At 41.0% G+C, this 14,588-nt stretch overlaps 1 long non-coding RNA gene across 1 annotated transcript in view; it reads right to left on the bottom strand.

The window, feature by feature from the left end:
• The window catches only part of LOC140843817 (uncharacterized), a 57,924-nt gene extending 43,770 nt beyond the window's left edge, over nt 1-14,154 (bottom strand). The window contains exons 1-2 of the long non-coding RNA XR_012121774.1: nt 13,776-14,154; nt 8,590-8,670 (exon numbers count right to left, since the gene is read on the bottom strand). This is a non-coding gene — a long non-coding RNA (uncharacterized lncRNA). The remainder of the gene's footprint in view (nt 1-8,589; nt 8,671-13,775) is intronic.
• Nucleotides 14,155-14,588: the final 434 nt, after the last annotated feature.

The following is a 14,588-nucleotide window of genomic DNA, read 5'->3' on the forward strand; positions in this document are numbered from 1 at the left end:
CGATGTGGGTTCACAAAGGAAACATTCTGTCAGATTAACCTGATTCAGGAAGGTTTATTCTTTCATTCAAAAACTGTTTATTGAACAACCCCTCTAATCCAATGCTCTTCTAGATGTTGGGGAATACACTAATGAAGCCAACAATATTCTGCTCTCATAGAACAGCACATAAATAAATAAAAGATAATTACAAACGTTAAATAAAAATATAGCATGCAGCTTAACTAGAGTGAGAAGAAGAACCTTCTGAGATATTGCAGGTCAAAGATGCTGGTCTCCTTTGCCAGCTACTGGCCTTCTTGACTCTTCTTATAGCCATAGTTGGCCATGTGATGCTGTCTGGCTCCTAGAAAACATTATCCTTCATACAAGGAAGAAAGATGCTTTGTACACCAGGTATGAGAATTAATGCTTGGTATGGCTCAGCCATCCTGCAACCATGAGTAAGGCCAAAAGGTCTCAGAGATGCCAACCCAGAGCCACTGAAAAAAAATCAAGACCTACTTTCTCTGAACTTCTTTTTAAGTGTCCACAAGTTTGGTCCAACATAAGCTGGGTATTCTGTAATTTGCAGCCAAACACATGTTATTTAATCCAATTACTATTAGTTTCTCAAAGTCCTTGGCTCAGAAGCTTACTTGGAGTAAGCATCAGTATAATACATTGGCTGAAAGCTTCAAATCTCAGTTATAGTGAAAGAGATTGTTGAATTTGAAGAGTTCTTTACATATTCTGGATAATAGTCCTTCGTCAGATGTGTCTTTTGCAAACATTTTCTCCCAGACTGTGGCTTGCCTTCTCATTCTTTTGAATTAGATACAAGTTTATTTTCACTTTTCATATGTGAATGAGAGACAGACAAACAAGGGAGTATCAAGACAGACAGTGGGCCCAGGAGGCACAGCGATGCATGGCAGTACATGAAAGGGTCCATGAACTGAGATGGATGTGGGAAGGTAGGAGGGAGCCAGAAGGAGGAGGCAAAAACATTTCTGGCAACAGGTACAAAGCAATATGGGAACAGGGCACCAGAAGGACAGCAAGTTCACCATGGCCAGAATACATCAATAAATGCAGATGGAGAAATGGACGTCGTATATGAAATAACAATAACTAAATTTTATTGAGTATTTATTATCTGCCAGGTACTCTTACAGATTCTTGGCATGTTTTTTGTCATCAAACGCTCTGTGAAGTAGGTACTATTCTTATGTTACTATTCCCTTTTACAGATTTCTTAGATGTTCTAAGAAATGCCTGTTTTGGATCTGTAGCCAAATGTAAGATGTTATTTTACGAGCTTACTTTGGTTCAGTTTATGTTCTGATGATTATTTGTGGAGCCCTAAAATTGCAGCTAAGAGAGTAAGTCCACAATGTCAGTCATATTGGAAATATACATCACAGAGAGACACTGAATCTAAAAGTCACTTTCCAGAAGGCCATTGGTATTGGAGATGTAGATGTTGTGGGTTACAGTGAAGATATGTAGCTTTCGTGAGTGGAAATATTCAAACCCTTGGAGATTTTTAGGTAGAGATGAACTCTGACATTATGTCTCAGTGAATCAAAGAAATTTGATCATAGAATTAACAATATTCCATGAATGGGGGTCTAAAAATGCAAAAATATTTGAATTCAGTGCAAAAATTTTTTTCAGTGCCCACTGTGGCTCCATTTAGGAATTTTAAGGGTAAAGGTTTTTTTAAAAAGGTCTTAAAAATCCAGTCAGAGAAATGGACATGGGGCATAATAACAGTGATATCTGGAGTGTTATGAGCAGTAACAGAGGGGAATGGTATTTGTTCCATTCTGGAAGTTCAGAGGAAGTTTCCTGGAGGAGATAGTGCTTCAAATAAGTTATTAAAGATGACTCAGACACAACTGGCCTGTAAAGAAGGGTGGATGAGTGCTCCAGATGGAAGGGATAACTACCCCAGAGGTACAGAGCTGAAAGCAGCATGGCACAGTAGAGAATTGAATGGGTATCTATGGCAAGAAGGGCGAGTTGTTGGGAGATATCACTGGGGAGGACCTGGGGAAGTCAGTAAGTGTTGAGTTCTGTAAATGCTGGGGAATTTTTAAAGATTGTAAGTACTTTAGGTAGATTATTCAAGCTGTCACATACAGTCTTAAATGAGTTAAAGCAGAGGGACCAGTTATAAGCAAATCGAGATGACTCTAAGAGCTTAGATTATGGTAACAGGAGGAATGCAAAGAAAGAGATACATTTTTTAAAACTTCAGAATTTAAAATCAGCATCAGTTGGTGATTAATTGGATGCATATGAGGATAAGTGGAGATGGAGAAGAAAAAGATAACTAGTTCCAGGGACCAATGAAGTGTGATGTCACTAACAGAGCTAGGAAATAAAAGAAGGGAGCAAATTTGGGGTGAGTTCAGCTTTGGACATGCTGTTTGAGGTGTTCATTTTACATTTATGTTGACAAGTCTAGGATGATGCTCATAGGAGTTCAGAAAAGACATATGGATTTGGAGGTTATCAGACTACAGATGGTAGCAGAATCCATGAGAATGGAGAAGGATATCCAGGGATGATGGGGGGAAACAAGGTAAAATTAGCTCACCCAGATTTCCCAAATGAATGTGTGGTGCCAATTTAGGGCAAAGTTATGATGGACTCAAGCTAGTTAGGTTTAGATAGGGGAGATGCTCCCTGCTCAGGGCCTCGGAAAATTGGTTTAGGGAAATGCCAAGTTGCTCCAGTATTAAGGAAAATAAATCAAGACCTAAGCCAAAAGACTGAAGCCAGTTATTCAGAGAAATCCACGAGCTCTCTCTCTAAGGAATATAGTTGATCCACACCCTACAGGGTATTTTCCTTTCATTTGTCCTTGTGTGCTGAAGTTATAATGAGATAGGTGTGAAGGTACAAGATCATGCCCTCTTTCAATGGTGGACGACTTGTCATGGCCATTGTCTGACAACCTGCCCACAGACAGTAAGTTGAGAAACCTCTCCAGATCCCAAACATTAGGAAGGATTTTCCAGGTGCCAAGTAGTTGCTGCTTCTGTTGATTGTTCCAGGCCCTTAGAAAAGTGAAAATTATCCCAAAAGCCACTGGGCAAATGCCAGCTTGCCTGCAGGAGTAGCCTAACACTGAAGAAGTGTTACTTAGGAGACATCAAATTCCCTAAGCTTGTCCACACATGACAGCTTGTCAGGGTCTCTGCAGACATAGCAGTTATTGAAGAAAATATCGGCAATGGACATGCAGGCCTGTCTTTCCCACCTCTTATCTTATGCCTTTTGCTACTAAGCAGATGGTGCTATGGCACTTGTTAGAAGCCTGGGCTAAATTCAAGAGCATATTTTTGCTTTCAATGAAGCTGCTGAATTTGAAGGGACCTGGGGAGAATTAATATAGCTCAATATTCCTCTAACATCTTTTCCCTGTGTGATACATCCATTCTCACCTGCTGTTTTCATATTGTACTCCTTTCATCCCTCTGTCTCATATTGAAAGCCTGCTGTGCTGGAACACCGCCTCTATCATTCTTAACAGGCTGTACACACTGTCAGTTGGCAAATGGCAATGCCCTTCCAGCAGAAACCTTTCCCTGGGCTTCCTTCCCCAAGGTCCCAGGCCAGGAGGGGTTAACTAGAGGCCTGCTAGTGAGCCCATCTCTGGAAGCTGACTTGTTCCTACTTGCCTGGCTTTGAGTTTTTGCCTTGTTTTAATACCTTTGAAACTGGGCAAGGCTGCTGTAGGATAACTGTGTGGACCATTGCTAGTGAGAAAAGTCAAAGAGTAGCAATTAGATAATTAAATTGAAAGGTGTTCTTTAAGAAACAATTCACCACAGTTCTTAATCATATTTATAGGCTGCATCTTCTCTGAGTTCCCTTAAAGATCCCTTTCTGTCCTTAGAGCAATTATGTTCCTTAATTCAAGGGGATTGTCTGGAAGGAGGCTGGATGGAAGGCAGGACTTTGTTCCCAGCTATGGCTGCTGGATTCTCCAACTACTGGGCACCCTCCAAAAAGAATCTTAAAAGCCTAATTCAAAGATTTGTCATTAGGAAAACCCAATTTAGCATCTTTATTTGTGGGTCACAAATTCTTTTTACCTTGTTGGTCTAAATGTACAGATAGACAGATGACAGGGCAATAGTTAATTTTGTGTGTCAACTTGGCAGGGCCATGGTACCCAGATATTTGGTCAAACACTATTCTGAATGTTTTTGGGAAGGTGTTTCCATTTTTGGATGAGATTAACATTAACATTTAAATCAGTGGAGTTTGAGTAAAGCAGCTTACCTTCACTAATAAAGGCGGCCTCCCCCACTCAACTGAAGGACTTAATAGAACAAAGACTGACTTTCCCCAAGCAAAAAGGAATTCTGCCAGCGGACTGCTTCTCAACTCAAGCTGCACATCTTACCTGAGTCTCCAGCCCACTGGCTTACCCCTCAGATTTTGGATTCACCAAGCCTCCACAACTACATGAGCCAATTCCTTACAATAAATCTTTCTCTCTTTCTGTACACATACTACTGATTCTTTCTCTGGAGAACTCTAAGAGAGATAGGTAGATGCTTACAAATACTGCCGTTAACAAAGTTGCCGCAGGTACATATTAAAAAGATGGATACAAGTGTGGAAGGGTGAGATGGAAGGGTTTGTGGTAATTTTTTGAACACAGACTCAAGGAAAGCCCTGCCTCCTCCCTAGCAGACAAAGCTCAGTTACAGAGGGCCTAAGCATTTGTTAGATGGTTTCAACAAATCACTGGAAGACAGAGTATGTTAGCTAAGGCAATCCCACTCAGCACTGCAGGACAGTCCCTAACTAAGGAACATGAGCCCCCCACCTCTCTTCAAAAGCAATGACCTGCCTGCCTTTCTGGGACACTACAGCCTCACTTTAACCAGCTGCCTTTTTTGGCTCTGCGTTATCTGTCTGAATGATTTTTATTCATCTTCTGGGCCTCTCACAAAATTCCAGCTGTAATCAGCGCTCATCATCACCCCATCACCACAGCTTGTAATGAAGAGGAATGTGTCAGATAATGAGGAGAGCGGCCACCATCATAGTAATGAAGAAAAATGGACTGAAGTGCTACAGGAAGGCCACCGCAACTATTTCCTGGTGTAATTGGCATGAGGTAATTGCTTTTTTATCCTCCCTGCCTTCATCTTTGCAAACTACTTCCAAATTCCTCAAATTCATCACTAAACAGAAAATTGGAATTATGTAATAAATTAACAAGGCAAAAGAGCTCAGCTTTGTGGTGCGGGTCTCTAAAGAAGGAAATAAAAACATTTACAGAATTAATATAAAGGATAATAAGCAGGGGGTGGGGGATCATTAATTTTTGTTGTTATTTTTGCCATTATTGACTAAGCCTTCTTTCAATTACATACAAAGACAGGCTCCAACAGGAGTAACTCTGAGTATACATATCATGTTCTAAACACATCTGCTGCAGCCAGTACTGCCACTCAAAGGCACTCACTCCGGAGCATGAAACCGAGGCAGGACTATTTCATTCCTCCTGCTGCTAAACCCTGGTGTAAGAGCAACCTAGAAATTACATTTGTGTCTACAATACCTCATGGACCAAAATAAGCTTTGTTAGGGAACTGTTTTTAAGGCGTGTCTTTTTTCTGGTTTGCCTGTTTTCATTATTATGTTCTCAATGGGGCTACCCTAGGTGTAGTCCCTAGAAAGATTCTTAAACTCAGGATTTTATAAAACCATTAGGAGAATGAAGGACAATAACTAAGCCTCATAGGCAGGATCTTGTGCAATTAGTAAAATTAACTCAAATATCTTTTATTCTTTTAGAAATATGCTGGCAAATTCTTTGATACTTCTCTCCTTCCCCTTCCCTTGAGTGTGGGCTTGATTTAGTGACTTGCTTCCATGAGACAGATTACAGTGGAAGTGCTGGTGTGTCACTTCCATATTAGGTATAAGAAGACTGCAGCAAGGGTGGAAACAAGCCAGATGTCCATCGACAGATGAATGGGTAAACAAAATGCATATATACATGCAATGGAGTATTACTCGGCCATTAAAAGGAATGAAGTTCTGATACATGCTACAACATGGATGAATCTTGAAAACACTATGCTAAATGAAATAAGCTAAACATAAAGGGACAAATATGATTCCACTTATATGAGGTACTAAAGATTGGCAAGTTATTAGAGACAGAAAGTGAACAGAGATTACCAGAGGCTGGGAATAGGGTATGAAGAACTCTTGTTTAATGAGTACAGAGCTTCTGTTTAGGTTGATGAAAAGGTCTGGGAATGGATAGTGGTGATGGTTGCACAACAATGTGAATGTATTTAATATGCTACTGAATCATCGCACACTTGAAAATGGTTAAAATATACATTTATGTTTATATATTTTACAATCCCCCTGCAAAAAAAATATTCCAAAATGAAAGACTGCATCTTCCATGTTGAGTGCTCTGTCTCTCTTTTGTCTCTTGGACCTCTGAAGTGCCTGAAGTCTTACCTGAGTCTCCAGCCCACTGGCTTACCACTCAGATTTTGGATTCACCAAGCCTCCACAACTACATAAGCCAATTCCTTACAATAAGTCTTTCTCTCTTTCTGTACACATACTACTGATTCTTTCCCTGGAGAACCCTAAGAGAGATAGGTAGATGCTTACAAATACTGCCGTTAACAAAGTTGCCCCAGGTACGTATTAGAAAGCTGGATACAAGTGTGGAAGGGTGAGATGGAAGGTTTTGTGGTAATTTTTTGAACACAGACTCAAGGAAAGCCCTGCATCCTCCCTAGCAGACAAAGCTCAGTTACAGAGGGCCTCTCTCACTCTGGGAGAAACCAGCCACCATGCTTTGAAGTCACCTAGGTAGCTCCACGGAGATGCCCACATGGCAAAGAACTGAGACTTCTGGACAACACTAATGAGGAATTGACAATTACAATGAGTTAGCCTTCATGAAGGCAAGTCCTTCAGGCCCATTCAGATCTTCAGATGATGTATACCTGGCTGATATCTTTACTACAATCTTAAGAGACACCCTGAGCCAGAACCACCTAGCTAAGCCACTTCGGGATTTCTAACTCTCAGAAACTGTGAGATAATAAATGTCTGTTGTTTTAAGCCTCTGAATCTTGGGGTAATTTGTTACACAGTATTAGATATTGAATACAGTATAACTATATGTACACAATTCACACTAATATTGAATAATATAAATTCACAATAATATTAGATGATAATATGCATCTAAAACAAACTTCTTCTTTCTACAAAGCAATTGGGGAATGCTAGCCACTGAGGATAAGAAAAACATCTTAAGTCCTGATCCTATTTGTATCTTTTCCTTGCACTCGTTTGGTGCTCTGCAATATGGCTATCTCCATTCCATGTGATTCTCTTTCCCATATTTGTCTGTGTGGGAACGACTATTTTATATCAACTACAGAACATTCTTGGTCCCTGTCTACAGTAATTTAAGTTCATAGTTCATGTGCCAAATCTGTATTTCAACACTGTATCTGCTACTCCAAATACTACTTGGTTATTGCAAAGACACACGTCATATGGTAACTCCACAAATTAACCCCATACTATCCACTTTCCTTTCTTCTCTCTCTCATTCTTCCTAAACTCTGTCTTTATTACAGTGATAACAAAAAGCAATTTGTATATAGCTCTGGAGTTTATAATTATAATAACTATCACCAGAAAAATTCTTCACTGCTCATCAGTGTCTAATATAGAATGGATGGGAACCCAAGAATAATGTTACCTATCTGGCCTCTTGAGGAATCACTCAGCAACTGAGGATAGACCTAAGCAACAGCCAAAAAACAAGCTGAGGTGGCAAGTCATGAGGCAAATCAAAGGAGGTTAGGAGGAGATTTTACAGAGGACCGTGTAGGAAATGGAGTTGACAAAAATGGAGTAAGAAACTACAATGCAATGAAGTCAGGAATCCAAGCCATTAATCCATATATACCATGTTGCAGGGCATTACTTTGATTGAGTTGGGTTAAGATTCTTCATGGAGGCAAATTAGACTAGACTCAGATGGGAATGATATCACAGGGCTTCCTATGTTGCATTATTAAGTATTCTATTCCTTTCCTCTCCCTTGGAAACACCATATGTACATAAGCCATACTTTTCTTTAAATATTTGTAAAGTAGCTTAAAGTAGGAGGAAGATAAGCTCTCCAGGCCCCCTATACACTAGTATGAGAAGATAACCAGATAACCTTAGATATGGCTTTTGGTCTCTCTGGGTCTCTACTGTGTCCTCTATAAAATGGGTCATTCTACTCAAGATGTTTGGATTGGATCAAATGACTGAAATACATTCTAACCCTAAACACTGCAATTCTATAGGTTAAATTCTGATACAAATACACTTCTCCATAGGGTATTCCTAGGGAACCATCCTAGCATGGCTACCTAGACAGTTCCAACAGTTTCTCCATTTTCACATTATTTGTCCTTCAACTCAGATGCATAGTTTCTATGCTGAAAACTCAAGAAATATGAGTGGCTTAAAAATAAACAGTGGAATTGTGAGCACTTATAATAAGAGCTTTACTTCCAGGGAAGTTCTTACCTTAGCAGGAAGATGGCATTCCAAGAGATGTAAACCTGGCTGAATGTCCCACTCAGTCTGGATAGCAAGCCTGGAAACTACCTACGGCAACAAAAGCATTTACCTGAATGTTGTGTGATATATACAAGAATTGGGTAAAGCTAGGAAAGAATTCCAGAGGCTACACTATGTCAGCTTCACTGCTTTGACCATCACTGGTGGCAAATGAGTTTTGCTGGTGCTCAGAACATGTTCTGGGAAGTGACACCGCAAGTAATTGCTTTTTTTTTTCTTAAAGGGTTTCTCCATTTCTCATCAATAGACGAATCCTTGTGCATGAGTTCTCAATTAGCCAACTAGTAGATGAGAATCTGCTAGCAGATCTCAAAACCTGATCTGATAGTGCTCAGGTCAGAGGCCTGGGGGATTCTAAGCTCCCCCAGGGAGGAATGAAGCATCTGCTGGAAATTCCCCACCTCCATTCCTGACCTTAAAGCTTTAGGGGAAATGAAAAGCAGCCTCTCTTGACAAAGATTGGGAATCCCTGCGGCAGCACATTACTGTTTCTTTAAGGCTTCCATGGAAATGAAAGATGTTCCCAAGGAAAGATAGGTCAAATCTATTAAGAGAGTGGGTGAGGCATTTCCCTCCTGAAAACCAAAGAATAACAGAAAAGAACCTTTCTTGATGAAACAAGAGCATCTTTTTGTTGTTTGATTTTGTTTCACATTTATTTACTGGACATTAGGGAGAAACAATTTAATTTGGGTATGAAAATAGCTAATTACTAGAAGAAAAGAGGAAGGCATTTCAAACATGGAGTCTCTGTAGTTCACATGTCTTGTGAAGTTGCTGCTCCTTCCCTCAGCCTTTCCCACCTCCTCTCCCTCAGCAATTCTGTTTCCATCCTCTCAGCTCCTAGGAATCATCAAGAAGCCGAGCTCCAGCAGCACAGACGACCTAAAAGACATTTTCTTCTTTTCTCCAGCCCCCAAATGGACCATCTTACCACACTTCATTCCATCATTAGAGGAGAGGGGTAAGTTGAGCATCTCAGCCTTTCTCCAAACTACAGCCACTTTTTTATATTAATCTGACACCTGCTATCTGTTTTATTTCCAGGGAAGTTCTTCTTAGCAGGAAATAAGCACTCCAAAGGGTGAAAACCTGGCTGAATGTCTATGAGGATTCATCAGATAATATCCAGAAAGCCCTTTGGAGGGCCTTGCGAACTACAACTTAACAGTGGTGCAGTGGTTTCCTAAATCTAAGATTTCAGGTTTATCTTTGATGTTCCCAGGACACTAGCAGTGTTTGAGGAAGGAGAGGAAGGAAAAATATTAAACAATTTTTATTTCAGCTGACCTTTTACAGAGACAAGAAGTAATTTTGTTCAAATTCTCCACTTCAGTATGGGACAATAACAGCTGGGCAGGGATTTTGCCTAACACTTTGTGAAGTTCATACTCAACAGTCTTTATCAGATTGGAATTTTATATTAAATCAAGAGTGCACTATTATTAAGACACCAAACTGCTATAACTATAGGAAGATCCTAAACCAAGAAACTTTTTCTGGATCACTAGTCTCCATGACTGTACAAAGGCTGATGTACATGAAAGGTTCATTCCAGCCCAGGTGGCTTATACTGGAATGATGTGGAGTCAGACTCTCTGGATTTGAAATTAACCCTACCATTTGCTTACAAATGCTGTGATTTTGACAGACAATATATCACAGGGGTTAAGAATATAAGCTTTGGAGCCTGACTGGGTTGGAACCCTGATTCCACTCCTCACTTGCTGGATGATCTTAGGGAAGCTCTTCAAACCTCTGGGTCTCAGTTTCATCATCTATGAAATAGGGGCATTTATAGCACCTAATCTCCAAATGTTGGGGGTAGGATAAACAAGTCAATGCGTGTAGAATGCTTCAAGCAATGTATGGCATATAGTAAGTGTTCAATAAATGGTAGCTAGAGTGATTGCTATTATTGTTCCCAAATTTTCAGCATTTCAGCCAATGTTAGGCAAAATCAATAAAGAAAGGGAGCTGACCAACAAGAACTCTGAGAAAAATGCTGAATTTGGCAAAACTGGGAATCAGATAAAACTTACCTTTTGGCACCCTCTCTCCATGCTACTCTCTTCTGTTAGTGTCCAGGTTCCTCCTCTAACATTGCACCCAAGCTCTAGATTTTTTTCTCTGCTCCCCTCTACTCTGACCCCTAGTCAGTCATCTTTTATCCATACTAACAGATCTTAAAAGATAGATCTCTCTCCTGTTTGTCCCTAAAGGAAAGAAAAGTTCCATTCCTTTAAGACTTTGCTCTGAGCCAGGTGATAATAAAAATTACAAGTATCAAATCTGATTTAAGGTATTAGCGAATGCTGATTAAGTTAACATTGTGCTTTGAGGATGTTGCCTTTGCATTTTGTACAGTGAAGATTGCCTCATCACCAGGAGTGACCAAAACTGAGAACTTCAGGTAATATGAGAGGTGTGTAAGGACAATATTTGGGGGCAGGTAGAGCACTCGGTTTCCATAAATCACAGACAAGCTGCTATCTGGATAACTCACAGAGCTTGTCCTAAAGTTGTTAAATATAAAACATTACAGACAGACTTTGAGGCTAAAGCAGAACACACTCTGCTTAACCACATTATTCGGTTGACAGGCATGACATCAAGGCCCCAGAGTTACTGGTCCCACAGCGCCCAGGACTGCCATCAATAAGTCATGACAAATTGGACTAGCCAAATCTTTCAGTCACATCGGATTTTCCTGAAGACATAGATATACCTGCTGAAGATGTTCCAAACAGAGGAAAGCCAAGACTGCAGAACAGAGCTAACAAATGGAGAAAAATGGTAAAGGTCTAGTACTGACTTTCTTTACCAATTATTGTAGCCCTGGGATATGCAGCATTCTGAATTAGAAAAAGCAGCCAAGGATAGAGGGATTTGAGTTCTGGATGCACCTCTGCCACAAAGTGATTGTGTCTTTAAGCAAATCAAGTAGCTTTATCTTGGGAGGTCCTATTTGCAAAAGCAACAGAGAGCCCCCTCTAGAGCATGATCCCTTCATCATACCCCACTCAGAGGTCCCAATGGGGTTTTAGAGAACCCCTGAAGCCCTGCAGGGTAATTTAAGCATGTTTACAGACAGGCAATGGAAAGCAATGGGATTTCCTGATCAGAGAAAGCCATGAGGAAATTAAGATGCTGAGATGATTAATCTGGGGGAGAGAAAAGTAATATGGATTAAGGTAGGGAGTAGCACAATTAGGTACAAGAACACTAACTAGAAGACTTTTATAGTAATTAATATATAGTCAAATATGAGAGGGTAGCCAAGTGACTTTCAGCACTGGCTGCACCCAAAGGAACTTTTAAAACATTCAGATGCCCAGGCTCTATATATCAGAGTTATATGGAACTTCACGGGTGCAAGGTCTAAGCTTCAGTATAATGTAAAAAGCTCCCTATGTAATCCTAATGTTCAGCCAGTGGTGAAAAACACCAGTGGTCAACTATGCTGTTTTTTAACAATGAAAAGGAAGAGCTGTATGTAAAAGATTTCTGAAGGTCACCTGAGAGAATTGCTAACTGATTAGACAAGAGAAAAAGAGGTGTGGAAAGCCTTCAAGACAACTAGTTCTCAAGCAAGAGTGTTAAGAGAATGGAGAGGTCGTGACACCATAGTGGAGAGGAAATTGTTTTGGAGGGAAGATGAGTTTGAACTGAAGTGGAGAGCAGGATATCTGAGTGATTCCATCTCTTTACAATTTCCAAAGTAATGGCAGTGCCGTATGTACTCTGACCAGACAATTTAACCTGGAATTGATGACTCACTACCTTGTATCAAAAGCCTGGCTGAAACACATGGCAGTACAAGAAAGATGGATGCTGAGAGGGCTGTGTATTTCTTCAGTGTGTGTGTGTTGGTTGGTCTGGGTTTTTTTTGGCTTAACTTCTTTGGGAACGTTACAAGTTTTTGCATGTTTATGAAGGCTCATTCCCAGAAAAAATACCATTAGAAGCAATACATGTAAAACTTTAAATAAAGTCCAGTCAAGAATCTCTTTTTTTAGATAGGGACTAAGGAGGTACCAAGCCAAACAGTTTTTGTTGTTTTTATTAATACTATTATTGTTGTTGTTATGTAAAATGGAAAACTACAGATGGAAGAAAAACATAAGTAGGGACAAAGAGATAAGAAAGAGATCTATCTTTTAAGATCTATTAAGTGGGCAGCAGCTATTTTTCCAACAGTGAGGTCACTGCTGAGTCTCAAGAGGAAGCATTATCTTTCCTAAATGCTTCGGAGCATTTCTTGTCTCCTCTTTGTTCTTCCTTCTTCAGTTAAAATGTTGATCTATTATGTGCACCTGTCCTTAGTTTTGTCGTTAAAACATCCTGGCAACCATAAGAAAACATGCCAGCTTGTGATAACTATCTGCATTTTTAATAGTGTCTAGCATTTCCTACAAATAGGATTTCAGTATCTAAAACTTTTGATTTGGAAAATGAAAACAGCTCTTGGTAGTTCTAATAGAAAAAGGCAGCTTGATTTCCAACACTCTGTTTCAATTTGGGTTTTTACCAGCCTGTGATTTTATTGAAAGTGAAATCCATATTCCTGTTTAGCTTTAGCATCTCAACTCTAAAATGGGAAAATCACAGCTTTAGTAACAGAATTAAGAATGAGGTCCTGGCATGTTTCTTAAAAAAAGAAATTTGGATAAGACTTGTCGGTAAATGTTCACAAATTACTCATGCTGTACGTCTAAATACACAAAGACAGGTTTAGAAAACCTGGTTGAATTCAATGAAATAATAAAGTATGAAGAAAAGAACCTGGGTTCCTTTGACAGATTCTTATCAACATGGGCCAGGCTTGCTCCAAGGCAATTAAGAGGCAGGGTCAAGGTCATGACCAGGTGGAATTCAAGGGTCCCAAGCTGTTATCCCCATGAAGAAGTTTTGTGCTTCCCCTCACTACCCGGAGAGGGGTCCAGGTGCTCTTGTTCAGCGTTCCCCTCACAACTTGGAGGGAAACCGCTCACAATGGTTGGAGCCCTTGAAGTCCCGCAAATGAAGATGGAGGATGCCCGGAAATTCCATGCAGAAGCCAGTTAGGTGACACCGACCGTGACTTCCAAATACAACACTACTATCTACAAAAGGAGAAGGGGTGGCATTACCTCATACATCTGAGGAGAACCTGGGAGCAGCTTCTGCTGGCAGCTCGTGTCCCTGTAGCCCCTGAAAACCCTGGGGGGCAGGTCAGTGTCACGTCCTCCAGGAGTGCCGGCCAGCCAGCCGATGTCGGCCGCCGCCACGGGAGCCACTCCTGTGGCTGGCCCTTCACTCCGGGCACCGCAGGCAGGAGGCGTTCAGGGAGCCTTCAGGAGTCGCGACTTCTGGTGGGCACTGCTCCCGGGCTGACCACCAGCGTGTCACAGAGGCGTCTTCTGTTAACTGCCTGCCGTCACTCCACGTAACAGCCTCTCCTCAGCAATTTGTGGACGTTGCCTCCCACGTAACGAAACCGAAGCTCTGGGTGGGCCTGGCGCGAGGGATGCTGGGGGCTGGCAGTTGTGCGCGTGCGTGGCGAGGTCTTCGCGCTCAGCGTGGGAGGTCATGCTTGACCAGTGCTCCGCCGGAGATCCTCAAGCGCTGGAAAAGGAAGAGCAGGTGGCTGCTGGAAAGACTGTGACTAAGGAGGAAGATCTGACTTTAGCGGTGTAAAGGAATTACTTTGCAAAGGTTCCCATCGCCTTTATGCCTGATATACACGGTTCAGAATAAAGGCTTCCCAGGAACCAACGTCATTTGAACAGATTTCTAAGAAATGGCTTAGAAAAAATACAAAAGCCTCCTGCTAATACTATCCATGTAGTAATGGATCGTCTGGAGTCTAGTTTCAGCCTATACCCCTGGTAGCCCCACAGAACTGCCCCTTACTTTCCTAAGAAAGTAATTAAGTAGGATGCAAAAGTCAGGGTCTTGGTTTA

This window comes from Manis javanica, chromosome 10 (genome assembly GCF_040802235.1).
Source record: "Manis javanica isolate MJ-LG chromosome 10, MJ_LKY, whole genome shotgun sequence".
In the NCBI taxonomy this organism is placed as follows: Eukaryota; Metazoa; Chordata; class Mammalia; order Pholidota; family Manidae; genus Manis; species Manis javanica.